Source organism: Hemicordylus capensis, chromosome 8, assembly GCF_027244095.1.
Source record: "Hemicordylus capensis ecotype Gifberg chromosome 8, rHemCap1.1.pri, whole genome shotgun sequence".
Classification (NCBI taxonomy): domain Eukaryota; kingdom Metazoa; phylum Chordata; class Lepidosauria; order Squamata; family Cordylidae; genus Hemicordylus; species Hemicordylus capensis.
In genome coordinates, this window is record NC_069664.1 from 14,941,426 (window position 1) to 14,964,548 (window position 23,123).

The 23,123-nt window shown below is 47.7% G+C and overlaps 1 long non-coding RNA gene across 1 annotated transcript; it reads left to right on the top strand.

Annotated features, from left to right (window-relative positions):
• Nucleotides 1–387: 387 nt before the first annotated feature.
• LOC128333975 (uncharacterized) lies at nucleotides 388–19,054 on the top strand. The gene is made up of 4 exons (XR_008311142.1): nucleotides 388–609; nucleotides 2,537–2,582; nucleotides 7,268–7,396; nucleotides 18,836–19,054. It is a non-coding gene; the product is annotated as an uncharacterized LOC128333975 (long non-coding RNA).
• The last annotated feature ends 4,069 nt before the right edge of the window (nucleotides 19,055–23,123 follow it).

Here is a 23,123-nt window from a genome sequence, read left to right on the forward strand (position 1 = left end):
CATCGTTATGCCTCTGTCTTAGCATCAAAGATCCTTTCTAATGAAAGCCACATGTGCTCCCCTGGTGTTCCACATTGATTTCACAGTGTTGGCTTAGAGCAGTAAGGCTCTCTTTGGCTCCACCAGCCCTTGGGTTTCAGGCGACTGCAGAGGTTGACCTTCCACCTCCGATGGTGGCTGGCTGCCAGCAGAGAGGACCGTACAGGAGAGGTTGCCCGGGTGGGAGGCTTTCAATCCGAGCCAACAGCAAGTCAGTGAAAGAGAGAATGCTGCCGAGGGAGCTTAAAAGCCTGCAGGTGTCCTGGGTGGGGAGAGGCCCTACTCCCCAGAACACTCTGATCAAAGAGATAATGCTGACAGAAGGGATTAGGAGCCACAGGAGAAGCTTCAGGCGAAACCTGATGAAATGACAGTGGGGATTAGAGCTGGAGAATAACCTGATCTAAGGGAGTGGCTCACAGACATGTTGTTGGACGGTGAGAAGGAGGAAGGGGTGGACGTGGGATCCAATCGGAGAGAAGGGAGTGGGAAAGGAATTAAGTTTCCAGTGGAGTGCTCCCAAGAACTCAGCTGGCCTGTGCTTCATGTAGTGTGCACAGTCAACACCAGGTAATTCTACCTCCTTTTGGCCATGATTATTTTATTTACTTATTTTTTACATTTTGTATCCCGCTCTTCCTCCAAGGAGCCCAGAGCGGTGTACAACATACTTAAGTTTCTCCTCACAACAACCCTGTGAAGTAGGTTAGGCTGAGAGAGAAGTGACTGGCCCAGAGTCACCCAGCAAGTATCATGGCTGAAAGGGGATTTGAACTCGGGTCTCCCCGATCCTAGTCCAGCACTTTAACCACTACACCACACTGGCTTTTGTTCTTGCAATTAAGACCATTGCTGTGAGTTCTACTATCCTTTCATGGACTGACACTCTGCACACTGGCACTTAAGCCCAGTAACATTGCCAGTGTGGTGTGGACACACTGGTGTGTGGTGTGTTAGAGTGTTGGACAAAGACCAAGGAGACCCGAGTTCAAATTCCCATTCAGCCATGATACTAGCTGGGTGACTCTGGGCCAGTCACTTCTCTCTCAGCCTAACCTACTTCGCAGGGTTGTTGTGAGGAGTATTTATTTATTGATTTGATTTGATTTGATTTCTATACCGCCCCTCCAAAAATGGCTCAAGGCGGTTTACACAGAGAAATAATAAATAAATAAGATGGCTTTCTGTCCCCAAAGGGCTCACAATCTAAAAAGAAACATGAGATAGACACCAGCAACAGTCACTGGAGGTACTTACTTAAAGTAACATAACCATGTACACCACTCTGGGCTCTATGGAGGAAGAGTGGGATATAAATGTAAAAATAATAAAATAAAATAAAATAAAATAAAATGAATATGCACAAGTTACACAAAGGATGTTATGAGAGTAAGCCTGTTGGAAAGAATGTGCTTACTTTTGTGTAACATCATGTGCACAATTGTTGCATAACTTGCAGGCATTCAGGGTTACTAGGCTGACACACTGCTGTGCAGTATGTCTGCCAGTGCAGGCTTGGTAGGTTAAGCAGGGATTCTGCATCGTGATTGTGACTTCTAGGGAGAGGTTAGTTGTGCTGGGTGAACAAACATAGGGTGGATACAGATGTACATCATCTCAATGGACAAGTTGCTCTGAAAATGCATACACCATAGTGTTGTTGGATGATTGTTCAGGATCCAGGGACAGGGAGGCAGGGTGCAGGACTGGGGGGCGAGAGGCATTCCCCCTGTTATCCACACTCCTCTTCTGCCAAGGAGCTGGATACTAAATGACAGGTGCATGTGCACCCTGATGCCTAATCAGGGTGCACACACGCCTCTCATTTGGTATCCAGCTTGCAAGGCGCTGGGACGCTTGCCTCCCTCTTTGTTCGAGCAATGAGAGAGGCGAGTAAACTTCCCAGCGCTGCAGGAGCTGGATCCTAAATGAGAGGTGCACCTGCGCCCTGATGCCTAATCTTTAATCCTGATGTGCCCTGCCAGGATCAAGCGAGCCCAGTTAAAACCAGTCAGTTCTGCCAGTTGGCTGCAGAAGCTGGCAGTGCACAGCACTGATTCGCTTGCCTGTGTGATGTGATGAACCCCCATCCCTAGAGCATTCCTGCAGTTTTTCAGAAGTGATGGATCCTTACAAAAATGGGGGCGGGGGAGAAGGAGATTCATATAATTGGATACATTTACATTCAGTACTTTAAAAACAAGAAGGGCTCATGCTCACCTTCTTGGGCTCACCATGTAGGAGCAAAAAGCGCTCTCCCCCCCCCCCCAAATAAAACCACTAATTCCCATTTTTAAGGCATGTTTGAACACACCCATAGAGTTCAAGGGTATAATCTTGTGTATGTAGCATCAGAAGAAATCAGATTAATCCTTTTTTCTTCTCTTACTCAACATAATTAATGTGGATAGTTATCCCTTAATACACTTTAACCATGTAATCATATCGTTAGGATGGTTAAAGAATGGTTGTTAACGGGTAGATTCCTTCCCCTCAGGTTTTCCCTGTGAACGGTCTGAAGATCTATTTGGAATTCTGAATATGTAAGCAACAATCTTCTGATTTATTAGGGAGTCGGCGGAACGGTTACAAAGGCTTTGTTTTCCGTGTGTGGCACCAGTGACTACGTATTGTGATTTGCTCAGACTTGTTGAACTTGTCCCTTCCCTTCAAAATGTAGGGCCGATTCACATGATCAATCGAATTATGGCTCAGTGGGAATTTAAAGATCCACACGGTACATGCGCTCCGTTAGAACAGTGCTCCTGCATCATCTTGGAAGATGTGCACAGAATGCTGGGAAGTGTAGCCCTTCCCAGAACTTTCCCCAAAGAGTAGGGATGTGCATGAATGCTTTGGAATGGTGGGGAGCGGTACCTTTAAGCATGAGTAGTTTTCCGGGTGAGGTAAGGGACTTACCATGACATACCAAGACGTGCGAGCCGAGATGAGCCTTACGCACGAGCCAAGATGGCGCCTTACGCACGAGCCGAGATGGGGCTTATCATGATGTACCAGGACGCACGAGCCGAGATGGAATGTTTCGGCAGGGTGGGTAGCGGTACCTTTAAGCATGAGTCGTTTTCCGGGTGCGGCACTGTGATGCTCAGCATTCTGCACATGGACGCAGGGCTTCAACCAGCAGCCTGCGTGTGGCGGCAGGGCACACATGGTCGCCGCACAAGATTGGATGAAGCCCTGCAGCTGCACATGGATTTTTGAGCGGCATAGCGCCGCACCTGGAAAAGTGGTGGGACGGCGGAGGAGCAGGGAAGGACCTGCTTTACGCATGATTAAAGGTACTGCTCCCTGCCTTGCCGAAATGATTCAGTGGGCCGTGCCGAATCGATTCGTGCACCTCTCTCCCACAGAGCTCTTAAGAGTCATTCTCTCTTAAAGGGCTCTCCCAGCACTGAGAAAAATGCAATTTGAATGGCCATTCATCAGGTAGCGCTCTACCTACAGGCCAGGCTCTACCTGATGAATAGCCAGCTTCCAGACAAGGCAGATCTCGTTAATGTGGAGGTGGGACGGGATGGGAGAAACATCGGGCTTCTGGAAATAGAGAAAGCTCCGCCTCGTCCCGCCCCCCCCCCGGCTCCTTGGGATGGGTCGAGCTGCTGCTGGTTCCTTTCCTGGTTGGAGGCAGAAGGAGCAATTGCATGTACAGATCCCAGAGGTGGAAGGTGCTAGAGAGTCAGCTTCCGCAGCAGATCACATCACGGGTTTCTGTTATGCATGTTATGCATTGGTTGATGCTTCCTGTAACTTATTACACGGAACCTGGCTGCCAGGGTGAGGGTAGCAAGGAACTATCCTCTGCTAACGTCCCACAGCCAAGAAGGCACAAAGCCTATGCAGCTCTGCTTGCCTTTGATGGTTGCCCTTGGGAGGCAGGATCAGGCCTGGCAGTTAATATATTAAGGTAGCAAGTTAGAAATTGAATGTGGAAACATGATTTCTCCTTTCATCCTTTTGGGACCTCACCCATGCTTATTCTGTGTGACAACACTTTGTTTTAAAAACAAATAAACCACCCAGGTGTTTCCTTTCTGTGCCAGCTTCCAACACCACAGATCGGCTGCAAAATCAGGCTAGCCTCCTGGATCCAGTTTAGGAAGGAGACATTTCTCAAGGCTGACATTTCTAGATTAGCTGCTCAGCTGATATATAGTTCTGCCTGAGCCTTTGAAACTGGGATGATCATCACAATTGCCAAATTATTATTCACAGGGTTCATCTATGTTTGTGCGTGCACACACATGTGCACACATGCAGGCATGTGTGCGTGGGCGTGCACACACACACACACACACAAACTTAACCCTCATACCAGGTCATGAAATTTGTATTCATGAGTAAGACTTCTTACTCCCAAGTAATCCCACTGGTTACATTGGATGCTCCCCAACTTTTTCAGCTCACAGAACCTACAATAGTTGTATATTTTGCTCCAGGAGAGTTCAGTGGTGACTCCCCACCCTACCTCAGCGGTGACTGCACAACTCACTGAGGATGTGAATTGCTCACCTAAAAGAAAAAAAGAACATTTCAAAGCCAACAGTAATGAGGATCCAGAGACTTCAACATCTCAGTTCTCCACATTTCAGCAGAAAGGACACACTGTGACTTAAAGGCAATCATCGCAGATCTGGTAGCTGGTTGAAGGCATTCTACAAACCAGCCTTCCACAACGGTCACTTTTCTTTTTCTTTTTTGGTTTCCTGTCAGCTGGGCACACACTTCTTGTAAACATACAAAACCACTATCTTCTGTCCCTCCGAGCCAAACACAGATGGCAATGGTTCCCCTTTGTGAATGTAGTTACATATCTGGGCATATGTCTGGTTTGTGTTGTCTCTCAGAGTGCCTACATATGTAGGACGAATCACTCAAAACTACCCCCAAATTGGGCTGGGATAGAAACTGGCCTCCGCACATGCGCAAATGGCCTCTGTGAGGCCTGGCATGGCTCTCGCTCCATTAACCTCACTTAAGGGGAGGGGGAATTAGGCAGGCTAGCCACCTTGGGAGCACCAGGCTCACCTGTGAGCCCAGGGGTTCCCACGACCTGTAGAAAGCAGGCTGGGCTCCCTTGGCCCACTTTCTACCAATCCTGGGAATAGCTTCAATGTTTAATTAAGATTAAAATTGAATATCATGTTTAGTTAGGATTCCCATTTCTTTGGGCCTCTTCTGAAGTCTTGGGAATTGAGGCCCTGCCTCCGGGCCTCTAGCCAACCAGAGACATTTCCAGATTGTCAGTAAGCTGGGGCACATTTGCACTTTCCCTCTGAAGCCATGTGTGCAGTATACATTTGTGCAGCTGGCAGCAACCTGGACGATGGAATCCTGTTCCAGACTGAGCCAGGGCCTCCTCTGGAGAAGAATCCAGGAGGGATGCAGAATCCAGACAGTTCCAAGGAAAAGGGGTCAGGACCTTGGATAGCTCTGATCAAGCAGGGCCCAGCAGCATGAGATGAATGTCGCTCCAGTGGATGCTTAGAACTGACTGCAGGTTTCTATAGCTGCTGCCATTTTGTTAGGTAAGGCTGTGTTGTTCAAAGGGGCCTTGCCTGGTTTTCTAAGCATTAGCTCTGATGGCAAGGATGGACCTCTACATGGGCTGACAGGTCCTAATTCCCTGAACTGTCTGCCTCACCCCCAGATTTGGGGTGGTGGTAGTGGTTCTAGTGAGCCAGTGTGGTGTAGTGGTTAGAGTGCTGGACTAGGACGGGGGAGACCCGAGTTCAAATCCCCATTCAGCCATGATACTTGCCGGGTAATTCTGGGCCAGTCACTTCTCTCTCAGCCTAACCTACTTCACAGGGTTGTTGTGAAAGAGAAACTCAAGTATGTAGTACACCGCTCTGGGCTCTTTGGAGGAAGAGCGGGATATAAATGTAATAACAACAACAACAACAACAACAATAATAATAATAATAGATCTGGGTTTAAGACAGATGGAGGAAAACGTCTTAGGAAGAGCAGCATAAGGAGGCAGTGCATCAGAAGCAAGAGCAATTTCATGATTACATGGAGGCATAACTTGTCTTCTGCTCCCATCCTTAAATAAAATAAAATAAAATCACCAGATACCATCACAATACATTTATAAAAGCCATCATTAAAAAGAAAATGAAAAAGAGGACCCAACCTACTATTACAATGCATTACACATATAACACTTTACAATGCCATTCTTGATCATTCTGAAACAAATACATCTTCCCAAACTTGAATGCATTGGGTTATCCCCTCCTTACCATAATTTTCATGGTTCAGAAATAATAATAGATCCTGCCAAATCATAATAAAAGATTGGGATGGAATTACACTTTTTTGAATCTTTAAAGAATAAGTCAATTTTTCAGCTGTTGCAATATAAAGTGAAGTGTGGTCACCAGGAGTTGACACCAACTCGACAGCACACTTTAAAGTAAAGTAAAGTTGTGCCGTTGAGTTGGTGTCGACTCGTAGAGACCACAGAGCCATGTGGTTTTCTTTGGTAGAGTACAGGAAGGGTTTAACATTGCCATCTCCTGCGCAGTATGAGATGATGCCTTTCAGCATCTTTCCTATACCGCTGTTGCCTGATATCGGTGTTTCCCATAGTCTGGGAAACATACCAGCGGGCATTCAAACCAGCAACCTCTTGCTCCCTAGGCAAGTTATTTCCCCGCTGTGCCGTTAGGTGGCTCCTGTTGCAATATACCAGAGTTTATTGTATCAGTCCTCTAGAGATAACTCTCCCTCTTTCTGATCTTTGGCTGTGATTAATCTAGCTGAATCAACATAAAGGACAGTAAATCCTCAGATTCCAGTGTCTCTAATTCTCCCGAAAAAAATACCTAACAATGTCAATACGGGATCTGGCCGAATCTGCTGGTCAGTGATTTTGCCATCTCTATTAATTTCCCAGAAATTCCCAGCTCTTGGACAACTTTTGCTCCCATCCTAAACATACAGATACTGCTGCAGCAAATTTTGGGAAAATGGAAAGGGGATTCAGGATAGCCCCATGATCTTCCACACAGTAATTCTAAGTAAAAGATTCACCGTCTTCCTCACTACCCTTACCATCCTTGGTCATTCCTAGATCTGAAATGAAGATCCATGTCAGGTGTTTACCATATTTCTTGGCTGTGTTTAAAGTCAATGTAAATGGAGCATTTTGTCCTGGGTAATGAATCCTTGCAGAGTGCAAATCAAGTGCTTTTGCTGTCAGCTTTGTCTCAGAGATATATAGACAGACACCTAAGAAGGAGACAGGAAGCCCCCTGACCAAATTCTGCACAATTCCCTCTTCAAAATGGCTGAAACCCTGCAGGAGGACCATATTCTGCCCAACAAGATGGTGAGTCTGAACCCTTCTCCCCGGATGCTTTGTGGACACCATTTTGTGAAGGAAGTGGGACAGGGAAGGAGAAAACCAACCTTAGCAAATTAAGTCTATCAAACTTTATTTGCCAGTGATGGTGCCGAATTGTGTTCAAGTATGTCCAGGCTCATTAAATGTCAGCTTTAACAATACAGCACTTGGCAATCAAGGCAGTCCTCTGGCTGTGAGTCATTAATCACCCTCTGACAGGCCTGAAGTGGAAAAGAGGAAACTGCTTACATGTGTTCTATGTACCTATTTACTCTCTGCTGCAATCACGGCATGAACCGTTTGCTTTGAGCTGCTGCCTACCAGAGGCAGTCCGTGATGGTGATAAAGAGAAAGGGCCCTTCTTTCATTCTGCTGGTAAAGGTGTTGAGTATAACATCAATGCAAGGCTTGAATGTAAGGTTTCTTGTTTACTGTTGCAAATGCTGTAAAAATTACCCCTGCTAACTGAGAGAAGAGGCATCTTTTAAAGTGGTGATTCTCTTATGTTTAACAAGGGCAAGTGGCCCTCTCCATCCCCAGCACAGCATCCCTCCCGTGGCTGTTGCTGGTATCTGCCTTTATGTTTCTTTTTAGACTGTGAGCCCTTTGGGGACAGGGAACCATCTTTTTCTTTTTTTCTTTTTTCTATATTCGCTGCTTTGAGAACATTCATTGAAAAGCAGTATATAACAACAACAACAACAACAACAACAACAATAATAATAAATTTATTATTTATTTATTTAAACTATTTATATCCCGACCCTCAAATACAATATTGCTTGGGTGACTCAGAACAGCAAAGGTAAAATAAAATTTAAAACAATAAAAAAGGTAAGCCATTTTTGGAAAGGAGGTATAGAAATCAATCAATCAATCAATCAAATAAATAAATAAATAAATAAATAAATAAAGCACAGCATAGAATAGAATCAATTAAACCAAATAATTAGTAGGTAAGATGTTATCATGTAAACTTAGTTTGCAGTAAGACAATAAACCTATGTCTGGATCGGGGTGTAGCAAACCTATGGTGGCCTGTGCCCCCACCCCCATCACTACCCCTTGCTGCTTGTTTGTGGGGGCTGGCGCAAGCCCTTCCATGCCACCCCATGCCTTGCCTTGCCTGCTGCCTCCTGCCTCCACTTACTGCTGCCACTTCTGCCACCTCTCTTCTTCCCCCTCGCACTGTTGCCACCGCTGCCTCCTGCCTCCTCTCACTGCTGCCACTGCTGCCTCCTTCTTCCTCTCACTGCTGCCACTGCTGCCTCCTTCTTCTTTCATGCTTCCTCTCACTGTTGCCATTGCTGCCTCCTGCCTCCTCTCACTGCTGCCACTGTTTTGGGAGTGAGCAGGGGCATGCCATGTGTCTTCTCTTGTGCCAGCAAGAGGGGATGTGTCCCATCCCCTCACTCGCCACTCGAAGAGCCTGCCAGGAGTTGCTGGGAATGGCGAATGAGGGGATGGGATATGGCCAGCAAAAGAGGATGTATGGCACCCGCCCATTTGCCCTGAACAGCGGGGAGCATAATGATGGTGGTGGCAGCAGCAAGAGGAGGAGAAGGATTAACGACTAGTGGAGAGGATGGCATCTGCACCTCTGGCTGCCTCACAAAAATAGGCCACAGGAACTATCTTAGAATCTTAGAGTTGTAGAGCTGGAAGGGAACTTGGATGTCTTCTAGTCCAACCCCCAGCCTCTGTCTGAAAATCTCCAGCCGAGGAGAGTCCACCTGACTGTCTTACTGTCAAACAGCAATTGGCGTTAGGAAATTCCTCCTGTTGTCTATCCTGGATCTGCTTCCTTGGGATTTCAACCTATTGGTTCTAGTCCCGCCCTCTTGACCAATTGTCATCCTGCTTTGGGTCTGAGACCCTCTACGGGTTGAAATGAGATTTCCCACCCAAATTCACCCCCTGCTGCCAACCCCCACCCCAATACAGTCTGCACAACTGAATGTTTCTACATTTAAAAATAATAATAATCCCTGTGCACAGAAAGTTAACATCTCAGGGGAAGTGCTAGGCTAGAACCTTCTCCCTGACATTAGCTTACGTGTTGTGTAGCATGGTGGAAACATAACTCTGCACCTCAGGACTGCTGAGGACATGTAAGGGAGCCCTGCTGTTTACAGGCAGTTGGAATGGACAGTTGAGCAAGCAAGATTTCTCTATTGTCACATACTGCAGCCGTGTTGCTGCTTGTACAACTTCCTTTTCTTTCTTTCTTTCTTTCTTTCTTTCTTTCTTTCTTTCTTTCTTTCTTGTTAAATGTATATACCACCTTTCATTAAAACAATCCCAAGGCGGTTTAGAGCAAAAATTTAAAAACAAGATTGTAAAAAAGACACAATTACAATAGTAAGCTAAAAATATAAAACAAATCTGATTAAAAATTTAAAACAAAAGCATAAAAGCAATGCAGAGGACAAAGTGCAGCAGCAGAGACAATCAAATAAAAGCCTGGACAAAAAGCCAAGATTTTACACTCTTTCTAAAAGCTGTGATGGAGACCGAGGACCAAATAGCTACCAGGAGAGCATTCCAGAGTCTGGGGGCAGCAACAGAGAAGGCCCTGTCCCGCGTGCACGACAACCAAACCTCCCTCATTGTCGGCACCCGGAGCAGAGTCCCCTCAGATGACCTCGTCAAGCGGGCAGCAACCCTTTGGAACAGGCGGTCCCTCGGGTATCCCAGGCCCAAACCGTTATCAGTGTTGGGGCTGGCATGAGTCTAGGATGCAATGTTTTTGTCAGGAGCTGGGCATGGGGGTGCGCCTGTTGCGTGCATGCGCGCGCATTGTACGCACCCGTGCCAAGCGTGCGCAGGTGTGTCGGAGAGAAGGGTTTCCCCTTCTGAGGGGGAAAGGTCAGTGCTGCCGAAAAAGAACTTGGTTGCTTCCAGTCCCAATCTCACATGTGTTGGGGGGGGACATAACCTTTCTCTCCTAGGGGCTCAGGAAAGGCAGGTGAGATGTGAAGACAGACAACCCTAACAGCTCACTAACAGACCTTTAGCAGCACATTCCAAAGGCAAAAACAGAGAGAAAATGCAGAGTGATTTAGCAGAGACCGGTACCAGAAAGGAGGGACTATCCCTGACAAATGGGGAGAGTTGGGGAGGGGGGAGATCGATCACACAGACCTGTTGACCTCTGACCTTGGCACCTTGGTGTACATTCCTTCATCCCTCACAGACAGGCCAGCCTAGGCCCCAGGGCTTTCCTTTGACATCTTACTTAAAGGATGTTTGTCTTGTTTAGCAAGTTGCAGGCATGCCCCTTCAGCGGTGACTTGGCTCCTCATCTCAGCCCCCCGTTTGCGTTCCTCGTTGCCTCTGACATCTTTGTCCCTTTGCCTTGAGCTGCACACTGAACCTTGCAGTGGCCAGAGAGCAGAGCCCCTCGTCGTTTTTATCCCTTAGGCTGCAATAAATCCATACCACTGGCCTTCCCTGAGCCCAGAAATTACACAAGGGCTTCAGATGCCAAAGCAGAGAGAACACAGCTGCTTGGATTAAAGTCAGGAATCATGCTGGAAAACTCTTTTTATGCATTTCCAAACTAATCAGCCCCTGCTTTCTCTCAGCTCCCCACTCAACAGTCTGACAAGGAGAATTATACAGCTCTGAAACCAGAGCAAGAGTGAATTGTTGGCTTCATGCAGCCAAGTGCAGGTGACAGCCATCTTAACTCTGGCCCAATCCCAGGTGAAATTCATTTTCTCCCACTGACATATGGTTGCCCCCGGAATAATGGACTGGGATAATGGAAGCAGGGAAGAGGTTGCCAGGAAAACACCTTCTCTTGGTAGAAGGGAGGCCCAGCATCTATGATGGGTCCATAGCTGAGTGGCAGAGCATCTGCCTTGCATGCAGAAGGTCCCAGGTTCAAGATCTCCAGGTAGGGCTGGTCACAATAAAACTGCCTGCCTGACTGGCATGGTGTTAAAACTGTAAGAACGTGTAGGGCTGGGCGAGACTCCTGTCTGAAACCTTGGAGAGCCACTGCCAATCAGACAATAGTGAGCTAAGTGGACCAATAGTCTGACTCAGTATAAGGCAGCTTCTTAAAAGATTTACCCCAATAACAACAACAAATATTTATATACCGCTTTTCAACAAAAGTTTCCAAGACGGTTTACACATATAATAAATAAAAAAAGATTGAAGAGAACTCTGAATTTAAGATGAATAGACGATGACTCTGAAAATGAATAGAAGATGACTCTGAATTTAAGATGATCCCCTTAAAAACAGAGGTTAAAAACAGTTTATATATCTATTACCCAAACGGAACAAGACTCTGAATCAGAGGCAATCTAACCCCCGGACCTTGGAGTCCTGGTCCGTGGCCTCCAAGTTCTGGGGGGCCTCCAAATGGCTGGGGAGGGGTCTCCTGCAGCCACCCCATGCCTGCCCTGCCTTGCTGAACCTCCGTTTATTTTAATTTCTGCCACCACATGGTTGAGGAGGGGCTGCCAGGAAGTGAGCCAAGCAGTTCTCCCACCCCCAGCACCTCCAGAGTGAGTGTTGGGCCTGTCCGTTCAGGCCAGCGGCTCTTGCTAACTGTAAGGTGCGCCTGTGCAGTTGAGAGAGAGATCAACTCCCACGGGCGGGGAGGGGAGGACTGCTTGGCTCACCCCGCCAGCAGTCACACCTTGGCTGCACGACAGTTGAATTTTTTTTTTAAAAACCCCAAACACCTGGAGGTTCAGCACGGCTGGAGGCCCCAAAAGTAGGTTTCAGGGGGCTGTGCGGCAGGGGCGGTCCGGGCGCCAGAATGACCTAGGTGCGCCCCTGCTCTGAACAAAAGACAACCCCCCAATTTCTATTTTCAAATAATTGAAACCAACCAACCAACCAACCAACCTAGTCTTGGATCCAGGTAACTACAGTATGTCCCCAGGGCGGCTTCTTAATGAGGCAGGGTGATGCGGCAGCCTCAGGAGGCACCTCTATGATGGGGCAGTGAGTGCAGGCATCCCACCTGCTCCTGACCACCCAGGTATCTCCTCACCTGCCGATCACTCCTGGGTGCCCCACCGCCCTTCCCCACCACAGTGGGGATGAGTATTAAACTTCAGGTTCAGCAGCATGGGCAGCAAGAAGGGAACTCCTTCCTCTCTCGCTGGAAAGCCTGAAGTTAAAAACCCATCCCTGTGGTGACAGGAGCGTTGGTGGTGGAGTGGAGGGGGTGCACAAAGCAACTGGTGCTGCTCTCACCCTTGATGTGGGAGGGGGTGTCTCCCTTGCACACCCCTCCTGCCTCCCCACTGCCATAGGGACAGCTTTTAAACGAGGTTCTCCAGCAAAGGAAATAAGCTATTTCCCCCCCTCGCTGCCTAACTAGCAGTTTGAATCTGTCCCCACAATGATGGGGAGGGGCAGATGAAGTGCTCAAGGGAGCCAGCTCTGGCTCTGCCCCCAATGCTGGCATCAGGGGTGTGGCCAGCCGAATATGAGACTGGCTTCAGGCAACGTCGGCACCAGACCTGCTGCTGCACGTTTCGATAAAATTAAGAAAACATGGTCCGAAATGATTTAACTGTCCTGAGCCATTTTTGGAAGGGCAGTATATTTAAAAAATAATAATTTTAAAAATCGCATCTGTATTCCATCTTGCCTCCGAGAATTCACAGCACTCAACCTGATGGGTACCACCAGAACAATCCAGCGAGTTAGGCTGGGAGATAGTGACTGGTTTGAGATCACTCAGTGAGCTGAGTGGGGATTTGGACTCTCTGGTCAGTATCTCATCCACTGCCCTGCCCTAGTTCTCCAGAGAAATATTTCTCTGGTTGGTTTGCTTTTAAATGTTATTGCAATGCTCACTTATACTAATATTTAATTTCCTGCCCGTGATACGTAACATTTTGCAGGCATCTAATTAGCTAGCACTGAAAAATGTGGTAAAATCTTTGACATGATATTCCCCTTGGTTAATATTAGTGACAGACACTGAGATCTTCACTCAGCTGCTTTCTTAGGATACGTGTTGATCCAGTCTTTGTACTTTCTTTAGTTAAAATGATATGAAATGCAGTAGTTCTGATTTCCCTCTCTATCAGGCACTGCTGTGTTGTCACATCTATCTATCTATCTATCTATCTATCTATCTATCTATCTATCTATCTATCTGAAAGGAGATCTGGTCTTGTGGTGAGAGGAGAGCTGGTCTTGTAGTAGCAAGCATGACGTCTCCTTAGCTAAGCAGGGTCTGCCCTGGTTGCATATGAATGGGAGACTAGAAGTGTGAGCACTGTAAGATCTTCCCCTTGGGGGATGGAGGCGCTCTGGGAAGAGCATCTGAAGTTCTAAATTCCCTCCTTGGCATCTCCAGCCTACAGCTGAGATAGTCTTCTGTCTCCTGCCTGCAACCTTGGAGAAGTCGCTGCCAGTCTGTGCAGACAATACTGAGCTAGGTGGACCAATGGTCTGACTCGGTATACGGCAGCTTCTTATATTCCTAACCTGAGGTATCAGAGAAAGAATTCAATCCAGAAGCACTCCCAAACTGCCCACCTGTTCCTTCTGGCAGAGTGTGACCCCATCAAGAGCAGGTAGATGATGATCTCTTCCATCTCCTGCATTGTGGATCCAATAATGAGTACCTCTGTCCAGGGGCATAGCTAGAGAAGAGGGGGCCCATGTTCACCCCTCTCCCCTCTGGCCCCTTGGAGTGAGGGAGATAATGAAGAAAATAGGGAGGAGTGGAGCTGGAGGCCCCTCTGGAGCTGGGGAGCTGGGTTCTTCGAACCCATCTGCTCATTTATAGCTATACCCCAGCCTCTGTCCTATTTGGATTCAGCTTCAGTCTGGAATTCAACTGCATTTCACAGCTGAATTTCAGATTGCCAAAGACAATCTCTTCAGACAGGGGTTTGACCAAAGGGACTAAGGAAGATGGGAGTGGTTGTCCAACAACATCTGGGGACCCCAATGTGACAACTTCTGTCTTAAGACACATCAAAGCCACGAATCTGGGACTTATGGATGTGCTTGTTTTGGTGCTTCAGGCCCACACTGTGTGGGGTGGTTCAGTCTGTGGTGGGCTTTTGTTGCCCCCAAACTAGTGGGGCTGGTGCAAGACTCACGCAAGGCTGCTTACTTCCTGTCGCAAGAGAGCAGCCATTTTGTGAAGACAGAGAGGATCCTCCTTGCACTGTGACACTTCCTCGGATGCCAACCAGATGCACCCCACAGCATCCACTGAGACATGTGCTCAGATGTGCTCTTACCCCTAGAGTTTGAGGCTGAAGTCCAGGGCCTCCACAGCCCCTGCCCCCCCCATCCTCTTTAGTCTGTCCTGGATGGTGTGGTCGCCCGGCCAAGCATGATGATGCTTAATTTTCAGGGGAGGGGGAGCATCCAAAGGCCTTTAGTCCAGGCTCCAAAATGACATAGGAGCACCTCTGCATGTGCTAAGTTGCTTTCCTGCACTGAGCAGGGGTCTCCGAGAGCCCTTCGAGCTCTAAAATTCTATTGTTCTGGATCTGCCCTTGAAAACATTGCTGGGTGTACAGCTGGTTGGCTAGAGACAATTCGACCCTGACAATAGCAATTTCTATTTCCAAGAGTTTCCACATTTCTATCCTCCTCACCTTACCTTCTAGAATTTCCCCATTCCTGCTTCCTATGAATGTTTCTCCCCAGTACTCTTTTGTTCGGCAATACTTCTCCCTCTCTGCACAGATGGGTTCTGTTTGCCATTATTTTCCCTTTGCCCACCCCCAGAAGCCAATGTGAGTACCAATTCTCATGCGTGTTGGTTTTTTGTGGGTTTTTTTTGGGAGCAAATCTACTTTCTTTCCCTGGATGAATTGTGGTTTCTTAGTGCCATTAATCATTTTCCTTTTACAAACGGGATCTGGAGCTGGAAACATTGCTCCTTTATTTACTGACAAGATGACCTGGCATCCTGGCAGCTGTCCATTGGGCTGGCGTCTGGAAGATTAAGTGAAGGAAAAGCCTCTGGGCAAATTCCCCACAGCAAACTCCCAAGTCCTCTGCCTTCCCCTTCCCTCTCTAAACACTGGGCTCATCCGGGAGGGCTTCTGCCAGGACCCCAAGGGCTCAGCAAACCCCAGAGTGTCGCTGACTCTCAAGCCAAGATGAACTGGAAGCATGCCACCAATCTGCCTGCGCTCAGCCATTCAGCGCTGCAGAAAGATCTCTCGGATGGGAGGCCTCACCATGCAGGCAAGGGCGGCCCTTTTGTGAGGCAAGGCGAGGCAGTCGCCTCAGATGGCAGATTGCTGGGGTACCAGCAGGGGGCAGGGGAGGATGCCCTCCACCATTGCCATTGGAGTAACTCTTTGGGACTGATATCATCTGACCCTTGCCAGCTTTGCAAGGATTGCCTCTTCTCAGCAGGGGTGGATTAAGCTTTTCGCCTCCTGTAAACAACCAAGGATTTGCCACACTTCTCTGTCTCTCTATTTAAAGGAGGTTACATAACCGTTTCCTACCTTTTAAAACTGCCATTGTGCAGCAGGATGGCTTCAGCATGGTGGGGGATGGCGGCGGAGGCAGTGGCGAGAGTTCCTCCCACAGGCCCGCTTGCCTCTCAAATGACAGGCTGGGCCATTTTCAGCCCATTTGGGGCCTCTGCACATGCACAGTGGGATGGCGGTGAAGACAGCGGTGAAAGCTCATCCCATGGGCCTGCCTGCCTCCCAAATGACAGGTCGGACCTTTTTCATCCTATTTCGGGACTCTCTGCGCATGCACATGCATGCGCAGAAGCCCAAGATGGGCCCAAACAGCCCAAACAGTCATTTGGGAGGCAGATGGGCCCATGAGAAGAGCACTTGCTGCCATCCCCACTGCACCGCTGCTATCCCACCACACAGCAACAGTTTTTAAAAGTAGAAAAAGAAGATTTAACTCCCTGCTTTGCTTGAGTGTGAACCAGCTCAATCTTGAGCTGGTTCGCACGTCCTGCAGCTGTGCATACCACCCTCAAATTTGCCGCCCCTTAAAATTTGCCACCGGAGGCAAGTGCCTAAGTTTCCTATGCGTTAATCTGTCCCTGCTGCTCACACTCTTTGCAAAGCTTTTAAGAAGCATGAGGAGAGAAGAGGAAGCCGCTGGCATCCTCCCGCTCCACCCCCCCTTGAAAGCTTGCATGGTCACAGTCCTTGCTGCCCTTGTACCCCTCACCAGCCCACCTACCAGTTTGGAGAGTGACAGACATCCCTTCTGGCTTACAGCTCCGGTCACGGCCCTTGTGACCAGCATCAGTATGCAGCTTGGGGGTACTGCTGGACCTGCTCTGCTTTTGAAAGCTCAGGTGGAGGCGGTGGCCAGGGGTGCCTTTGCACGGCTTCGGCTAGTGCTCCAGCTGCGTCCCTTTCTCGAGAAGGCAGATCTGGCCACAGTTACCCATGCCTTAGTCACGTCACGGCTGGATTACTGTAATGCGCTCTACGTGGGGCTGCCCTTGAAGAATATCCAGAAACTGCAGCTAGTGCAAAACATGGCAGCGAGGGTTTTATCTGGAGCTGCCCGGTGGGAGCACATCACACCCATTCTGAAAGAGTTGCACTGGCTGCCAGTTTGTTTCCAGGTTCAGTTCAAGGTGCTGGCTTTGACCTTTAAAGTCATTAATGGTTTGGGCCCAGGGTACTTGAGGCACCGCCTGCTCCCAAGGGTTGCTGCCCTCTTGACAAGGTCATCTGAGGGGGCTCTGCTCCGGGTGCCAACAATGAGGGAGGCTCGGCTGTTGTGCACTCGGGACAGGGCCTTCTCTGTTGCTGCCCCCAGACTTTGGAATGCAATCCCAGTGGCCATTTGCTCCTCTGACTCCATCACAGTTTTTAGAAAGCTTGGTCTTGTCTTTTTATCCAGGCCTTTACATGATTGTTTTTATTGCTGCTTCTATGTGTTTTACTCACGTATAGTTTTTATGTTTGTATTTTATAGATTTTAAATTAGATTGGTTTTATATTTTTGGCTTAATATTTTTATTGTCATTTTTATTGAATGTTTTTTTTAACTTTTGTAAACTGCCTTGGGATTGTTTTTAACGAAAGGCGGTATATAAATGTAACAATAAAATAAATACAAAATAAAAATAAATTTTAAAGATCAGCACATGGACACAGGGGGCGTGGCTGCACCACCTGTCACTTACTCCCCTCCCTGTTCCTTCACTGGATGGCTGGGTGCCCCGGGGAGTCTCTGGACTCTGGCTGCCCACGGACATATGCTCCCCTCCCTGCTCCATGGCAGCACACCAGGGGGCCATGGGGCCTTTTTTCAAGGGGCCTAGCTCCACCAGGGGAATGGGGCAAGGCAGCATTTTCTAGGTTGCCTCAGGCGCTGGAATAACTTGGACCACTCCTGCATGCTGAAGTAGCCAGCCAGACGGCAGGTTATGTGCTGGTAGGATCACAGCCACTGGGGAGCTGATTCCCACCCCCCCAAGGAATAGCGGAGGCTTTTCCTGGAATGCTTGTTTTCGTTTTAAGAATTATGTCTCCATACCTGTTTAGGAACATATTTATACTGAGTCAGACCATTGGTCCATCTAGCTCAGTATTGTCTTCACAGATTGGCAGTGGCTTATCCAAGGTTGCAGGCAGGAATCTCTCTCAGCCCTATCTTGGAGATACTGCCAGGGAGGGAACTTGGAACCTTCTGCTCTTCCCAGAGCGGCTCCATCCCCTGAGGGGAATCTCTGACAGTGCTCACACTTCTAGTCTCTCATTCATTTGCAACCAGGGCAGACCCTGCTTAGCTAAGGGGACAAGTCATGCTTGCTACCACAAGACCAGCTCTCCTCTGTTTACTTGGAGGTCTATAAGAAAAGCCTGCAGGCAGCATTCTGCCCAATGGCTTACTATGAAGGTGGGGGGTCCCCCCCCACACCCCTTAGGTTTTTCCCTCCAGATATTTGTGAAACCAGCATATCTGTGGGTTGCCTCAGGTCTGCTCAGAGGTGCACCTAGGTAATTTGGAAGCCTGGATCTAAAGGCCTTTCAGAGGCAGAGCAGGGCCAGCCGCACCTGGCCCTCCACGCCCCCCCCACCGCAATTGAGTGGGCAGGCGGAGCAGGCACAGCCGAGGTGGTGACTGGTGAGGATGGGCAGGATGAGAGAAGCTGTCAAGCAGACAGCAGCTTCCACCCTTACAACCTTTTGAGCATTTGGAGGCCCCCCAGGTCTGCAGAGGACTGGACTTTGGACCACAAGTCTGCTCCAAAGAGCGCCAGTGAGTCTGCTGATACCTCCCTCTCACCTGCAGGTGCTCTGGTTGTGCGTCCATAAGAATAATAACCTTTCCAGCACTTTCAGAAATAGCTATAAGGTATACATGGATATTACAAATGGAGTGGGGCCTTCAGCAGAGTATGTGCCTGTGGGAGGGAGGCCTTGGTATGAGAACAAGAATCTTACAAATGTGATCTTATTTTTTCATAAGTGAAACGACGAAGGGTACGGCTATACCTACGAAAAGACACCGTGATCCCATGAATTACTGAACAATATGAACGCAGAGGAGGATTGCTTCATTTGCATTCAGACTGGGACAATCTGAAAGGTCCAAGCCAGGAAGAGAGAAAGCGGCATTTCCCCAGCACTGGCCTTCAAATAAATCAGGGCCGCGGATCCCTTTCAACTCTGCAATCTGATCTCTTCCATTAAGAAAGGGAATGAAAGGGCATATCCCTCTGGAAGTCACCAGAGCAATAAATCTGATGTACAAACACATCCCAGATTTCCAAATGCATTTGTTTCATGGTATTGTTTTAACAGAGAAATCAAGCTACAATAAACTCAGTCCTTGCTCAATGATGGTGTCCAACATGCGGCTGGCAGATGTGATCCGGGTGAAGGAATGCAGCAGGAGATTAAGTGCATGGTGGGAACCAACCCAGCCCCATGGGCAAAGAGGTGTTTCCTTTGGGTCACCTGAATTAATGCAATGCCACAGGGAGGGGTCCTCTTTAAAATCCATCCAAGGAGGATGCAACTGAGGAGAGTTGTGGAAGAGACCAGTTGGTTTCTCCTTGAGCAGGTTCCCAAGGGATCCAAGTGATGTTACCTTCTTAACATAAATAAAAGTAAGCAAGTGTAAAGTGATACATATTGGAGCAAAAACTCCCAGCTTTACATATACACGGATTAGGTCTGAGCTGTCAGTGACTGACCATGAGAGAGATCTTGGGGTCATAGTGGACAGCTTGTTGAAAGTGTCGACTCAGGGTGCAGCAGCTGTGACAAAAAGGCAAATTTTATGGTAGGGATCATTAGCAAGGGGATTGAAAATAAAAATGCTAAAATTATAATGCCCTTATACAAATCTGTGTTGCAGCCACATTTGGAATACTGTGTTCAGTTATGGTCAGCATATCTTAAGAAGGACATTATAGAACTGGAAACGGTGCAGAAGAGGGCAACCAAAATGAAGATGCCTAGAGCATCTTCCTTATGAGGCAAAGTTACAGCATCTGGGGCTTTTTAGTTTGGAAAAGAGGCGACTAAAGGGAGACATGATAGAGGTTTATAACATTATGCATGGAGTAAAGAAAGTGGACAGAGATAAATTTGCTCTCTCTCACACACAACACTAGAACCAGGGGTTATCCCATGAAACTGAAGGCCAGGAATTTTAGGACCAACAAAGTGAAGTACCTTTGACACAGCACATAATCCATCTACGGAATTCTCTGGTACGGGATGTTGTGATGGCCACCAGCTTGGATGGCTTTAAAAGAGACAAATTCATGAAGGACAGGTCTAGCAATGGCTACTAGTCTGGTGTCTATAGGCTACCTCTAGCCTCAGAGGTAAGAGACCTCTGAATATCAGCTGCAGGGGAGCAACAGCAGGAGAGAGGGTGTGCCCTCACTTCTTGCCTGTGGGCTTCCCAGAAGCATCTGGTGGGCCATTGTGTGAAACAGGATGCTGGACTGGATGGGCCTTGGGCCCAAACCAGCAGGGCTGTTCTTATGTTCTTATGAGGTGGGATACCCTGGGAGTTTCATTTCTAAAGTGAAACTTGCATTGGACACAAACCTGTCTTCTGCCCTGAAAACCTTACCATCTTATTCCAATATAGGATTTTGTTGGGGGTGTGGGAGAGTTGAACCTGAAATTGACTGCACGGAAAGCACATGCGCTCTGGAATGACTAACACTAAGCACATGCTCACTGAACTATGGGTCCTGCCTGTAAAAGATTGGGCTCCCTCTTTTTTTGTGGGGGAAGGGGCATGTTGAAAGGACATGCACGTTCTCCAGGGGAAGAACAGAGCCAAACTACCCTACCTATCCAGCAATCTACATTCAACTCCAAAAACTTGCTAGAACAACTGTCCTGCTTTGGTGTAACTATCCAGCTCAGCCTTTCCCACTGTGAGCTGTCCAAGGTCCTGACCCCTGACCTTATTCTTGATGTTCCTCTACCTTGGAGCTGTCCAAGGTTCATATCCCTCCTGGGACTCTTACCTCCACCCAAACCTCTGGCCAAGCCACTTGAAACCCTGACTTTGCTAGTGACCCCACCTGGGAAATGATAATTTCCTCTGTCAGGCCAATGAGTCTGAAGCTCATAAAACTCACCATTTGGAAGCACCTTGAAAAGTTGGAGGATATGTATGCCTAATGTCACATAAGAAGAGCCCTACTGGATCAGACCATCTAGTCCAGAATCCTGTTTTTTCTGTAGTTTTTTTAACCAGGGCTCAAAAGTAACAACCCTGCACTGGTGTTTAGCCTCTAGCATCAAGCATTCAGGTATGCTTCCTCTAAATGTGGAGGTTCCATTTAGCTATCATGATTAATAGCCATTGATAGAGCTATCAACCATACATTTCTTGAATCCCTTAAAAATTATTGACATCAGTGGCTATCATGACATCTTGTGGCAGCAAATTCCAAAAATTAATTATGTGTTGTGTGACACATATTTTGGTTATTTTGGTTATTTTTGTTATTGCTGGTTATTACCTTTGAGGCCTTAAATGGCCAGGAATGCCAAATCCCACGTGATTCTATCAGCAAGATCTGCAGCATGCCAACACTTCTGGAGGTTCTATTGTCAAGCATGCAGGGCAAGGCCTTCTCTGTGATTGCCCCAGACCATGAAATTCCTTCCCTGGGGAAATCCATTCCTGCATTTCCCTCCTTGCCTTTAATCGTCAACTAAAGACTGCTTTGTTCAGGCACACCTTTGCAAAACAGGAAAACCTGCTGTATGCCTTCTCTGTGAATTTTAATCACATTTTATGGAATTTTAAACTGTGGAGCATAGGAAGCTGCTAAATACTGAGCCAGACCCTTGGTCCATCTCGCTCAGTATTGTCTACACAGACTGGCAGCGGCTTTTCCAAAGTTGCAGGCAGGAGTTTCTCACAGCCCTATCTTGGAGATGCCACTTGGAAGCTTCTGCTCTTCTTGGACTGGCCCCATCCCCTGAGGGGAATCTCTTACAGTGCCCATACACATCTCCCATTCAAATGTAAATCAGGGCCAACCCTGCTTAGTGAAGGGGACCACAAGACCAGCGTTTTAATTACAGTTTGGATTTTAAAACCAATTTGATATTGGCTTATTTTATTATTTTAGGATATTGTAAACCACCTTGTAAAAGTAAAATGTGCCGTCAAGTTGATTTCAACTCCTGGCGTCCACAGAGCCCTGTGGGTTTTATTTCCTTTGGTAGAATACAGGAGGGGTTTCCCATTGCCTCCTCCCATGCAGTAGGAGATGATGCCTTTCAGCATCTTCCTATATTGCTGCTACCTGATATAGTACCAGCGAGGATTTGAACCAGCAACCTACTGCTTGTTAGTCAAGCATTTCCCCACTGCGCCACCACCTTGAGGTGAGTTTTAATGAAAGGTGGATGTAAGAAGGGGTTCCAGCATCCTCAGTCTTTGCCTCCCAATGCTGCTTTCTTTCCCTCCGCCTCTGTTTGCCCCACAGGCTTTCCTCAGAGTCTGGCTGCATCCACCTCATCATCAACTCTGCTAACTGAGCAAAGAGGCACCTTTGAAAGTGGCGATTCTCTCATGATTAGCAGAGGGAGAGCAACTGGCCCTATCCAGCCCCAGCATACAGTAGCATCTCTACAGAGCCTGCTGGTGGTGTTTACCTTGAGTTTCTTGTTAGATTGTGAGTCCTATGGGGACAGTAAGAAGTACTCCTGAAGAAGGACTTCATTCATTCATTCATTCATTCATGTATTTATTTATTCTGTATGAACCACTTTGAGAACATAGGAGGCTACCATATACCGAGTCAGGCCATTGGTCTAGCTACCTCAGTATTGTCTACACTGACTGGCAGTGGCTTCTCCCAAGTTGCAGGCAGGAGTTTCTCTCTCAGCCTTATCTGGAGATGAAAGGGAGGGAACTTGGAACGTTCTGCACACAAGCATGCAGATGCTCTTCCCATCCCCTGTTCCCCAGGGCTCCATCCCCTGTTCCCCAGGGCTGGATCAGACAACTCTGTGTGAACGGAGCCATTTTCAGTTCCGTGTAGTTAGTGGATTTTGCGTATACGTGTCACTTTTCCTCTCTGCCCTACACACACACACACACACACACACACACACTCCATCAGCACATAAAGCAATGAGACTAAACAGCTGCCTCAGTAAAGGGCTTTGCAAAAGTATGTCTGAACTCATTAAGCATCAGGCCAAACAATACCCAAAGTGGCAATGAGGGCAATTTCAAGGTTGTTGGTCATTAATCACATGCT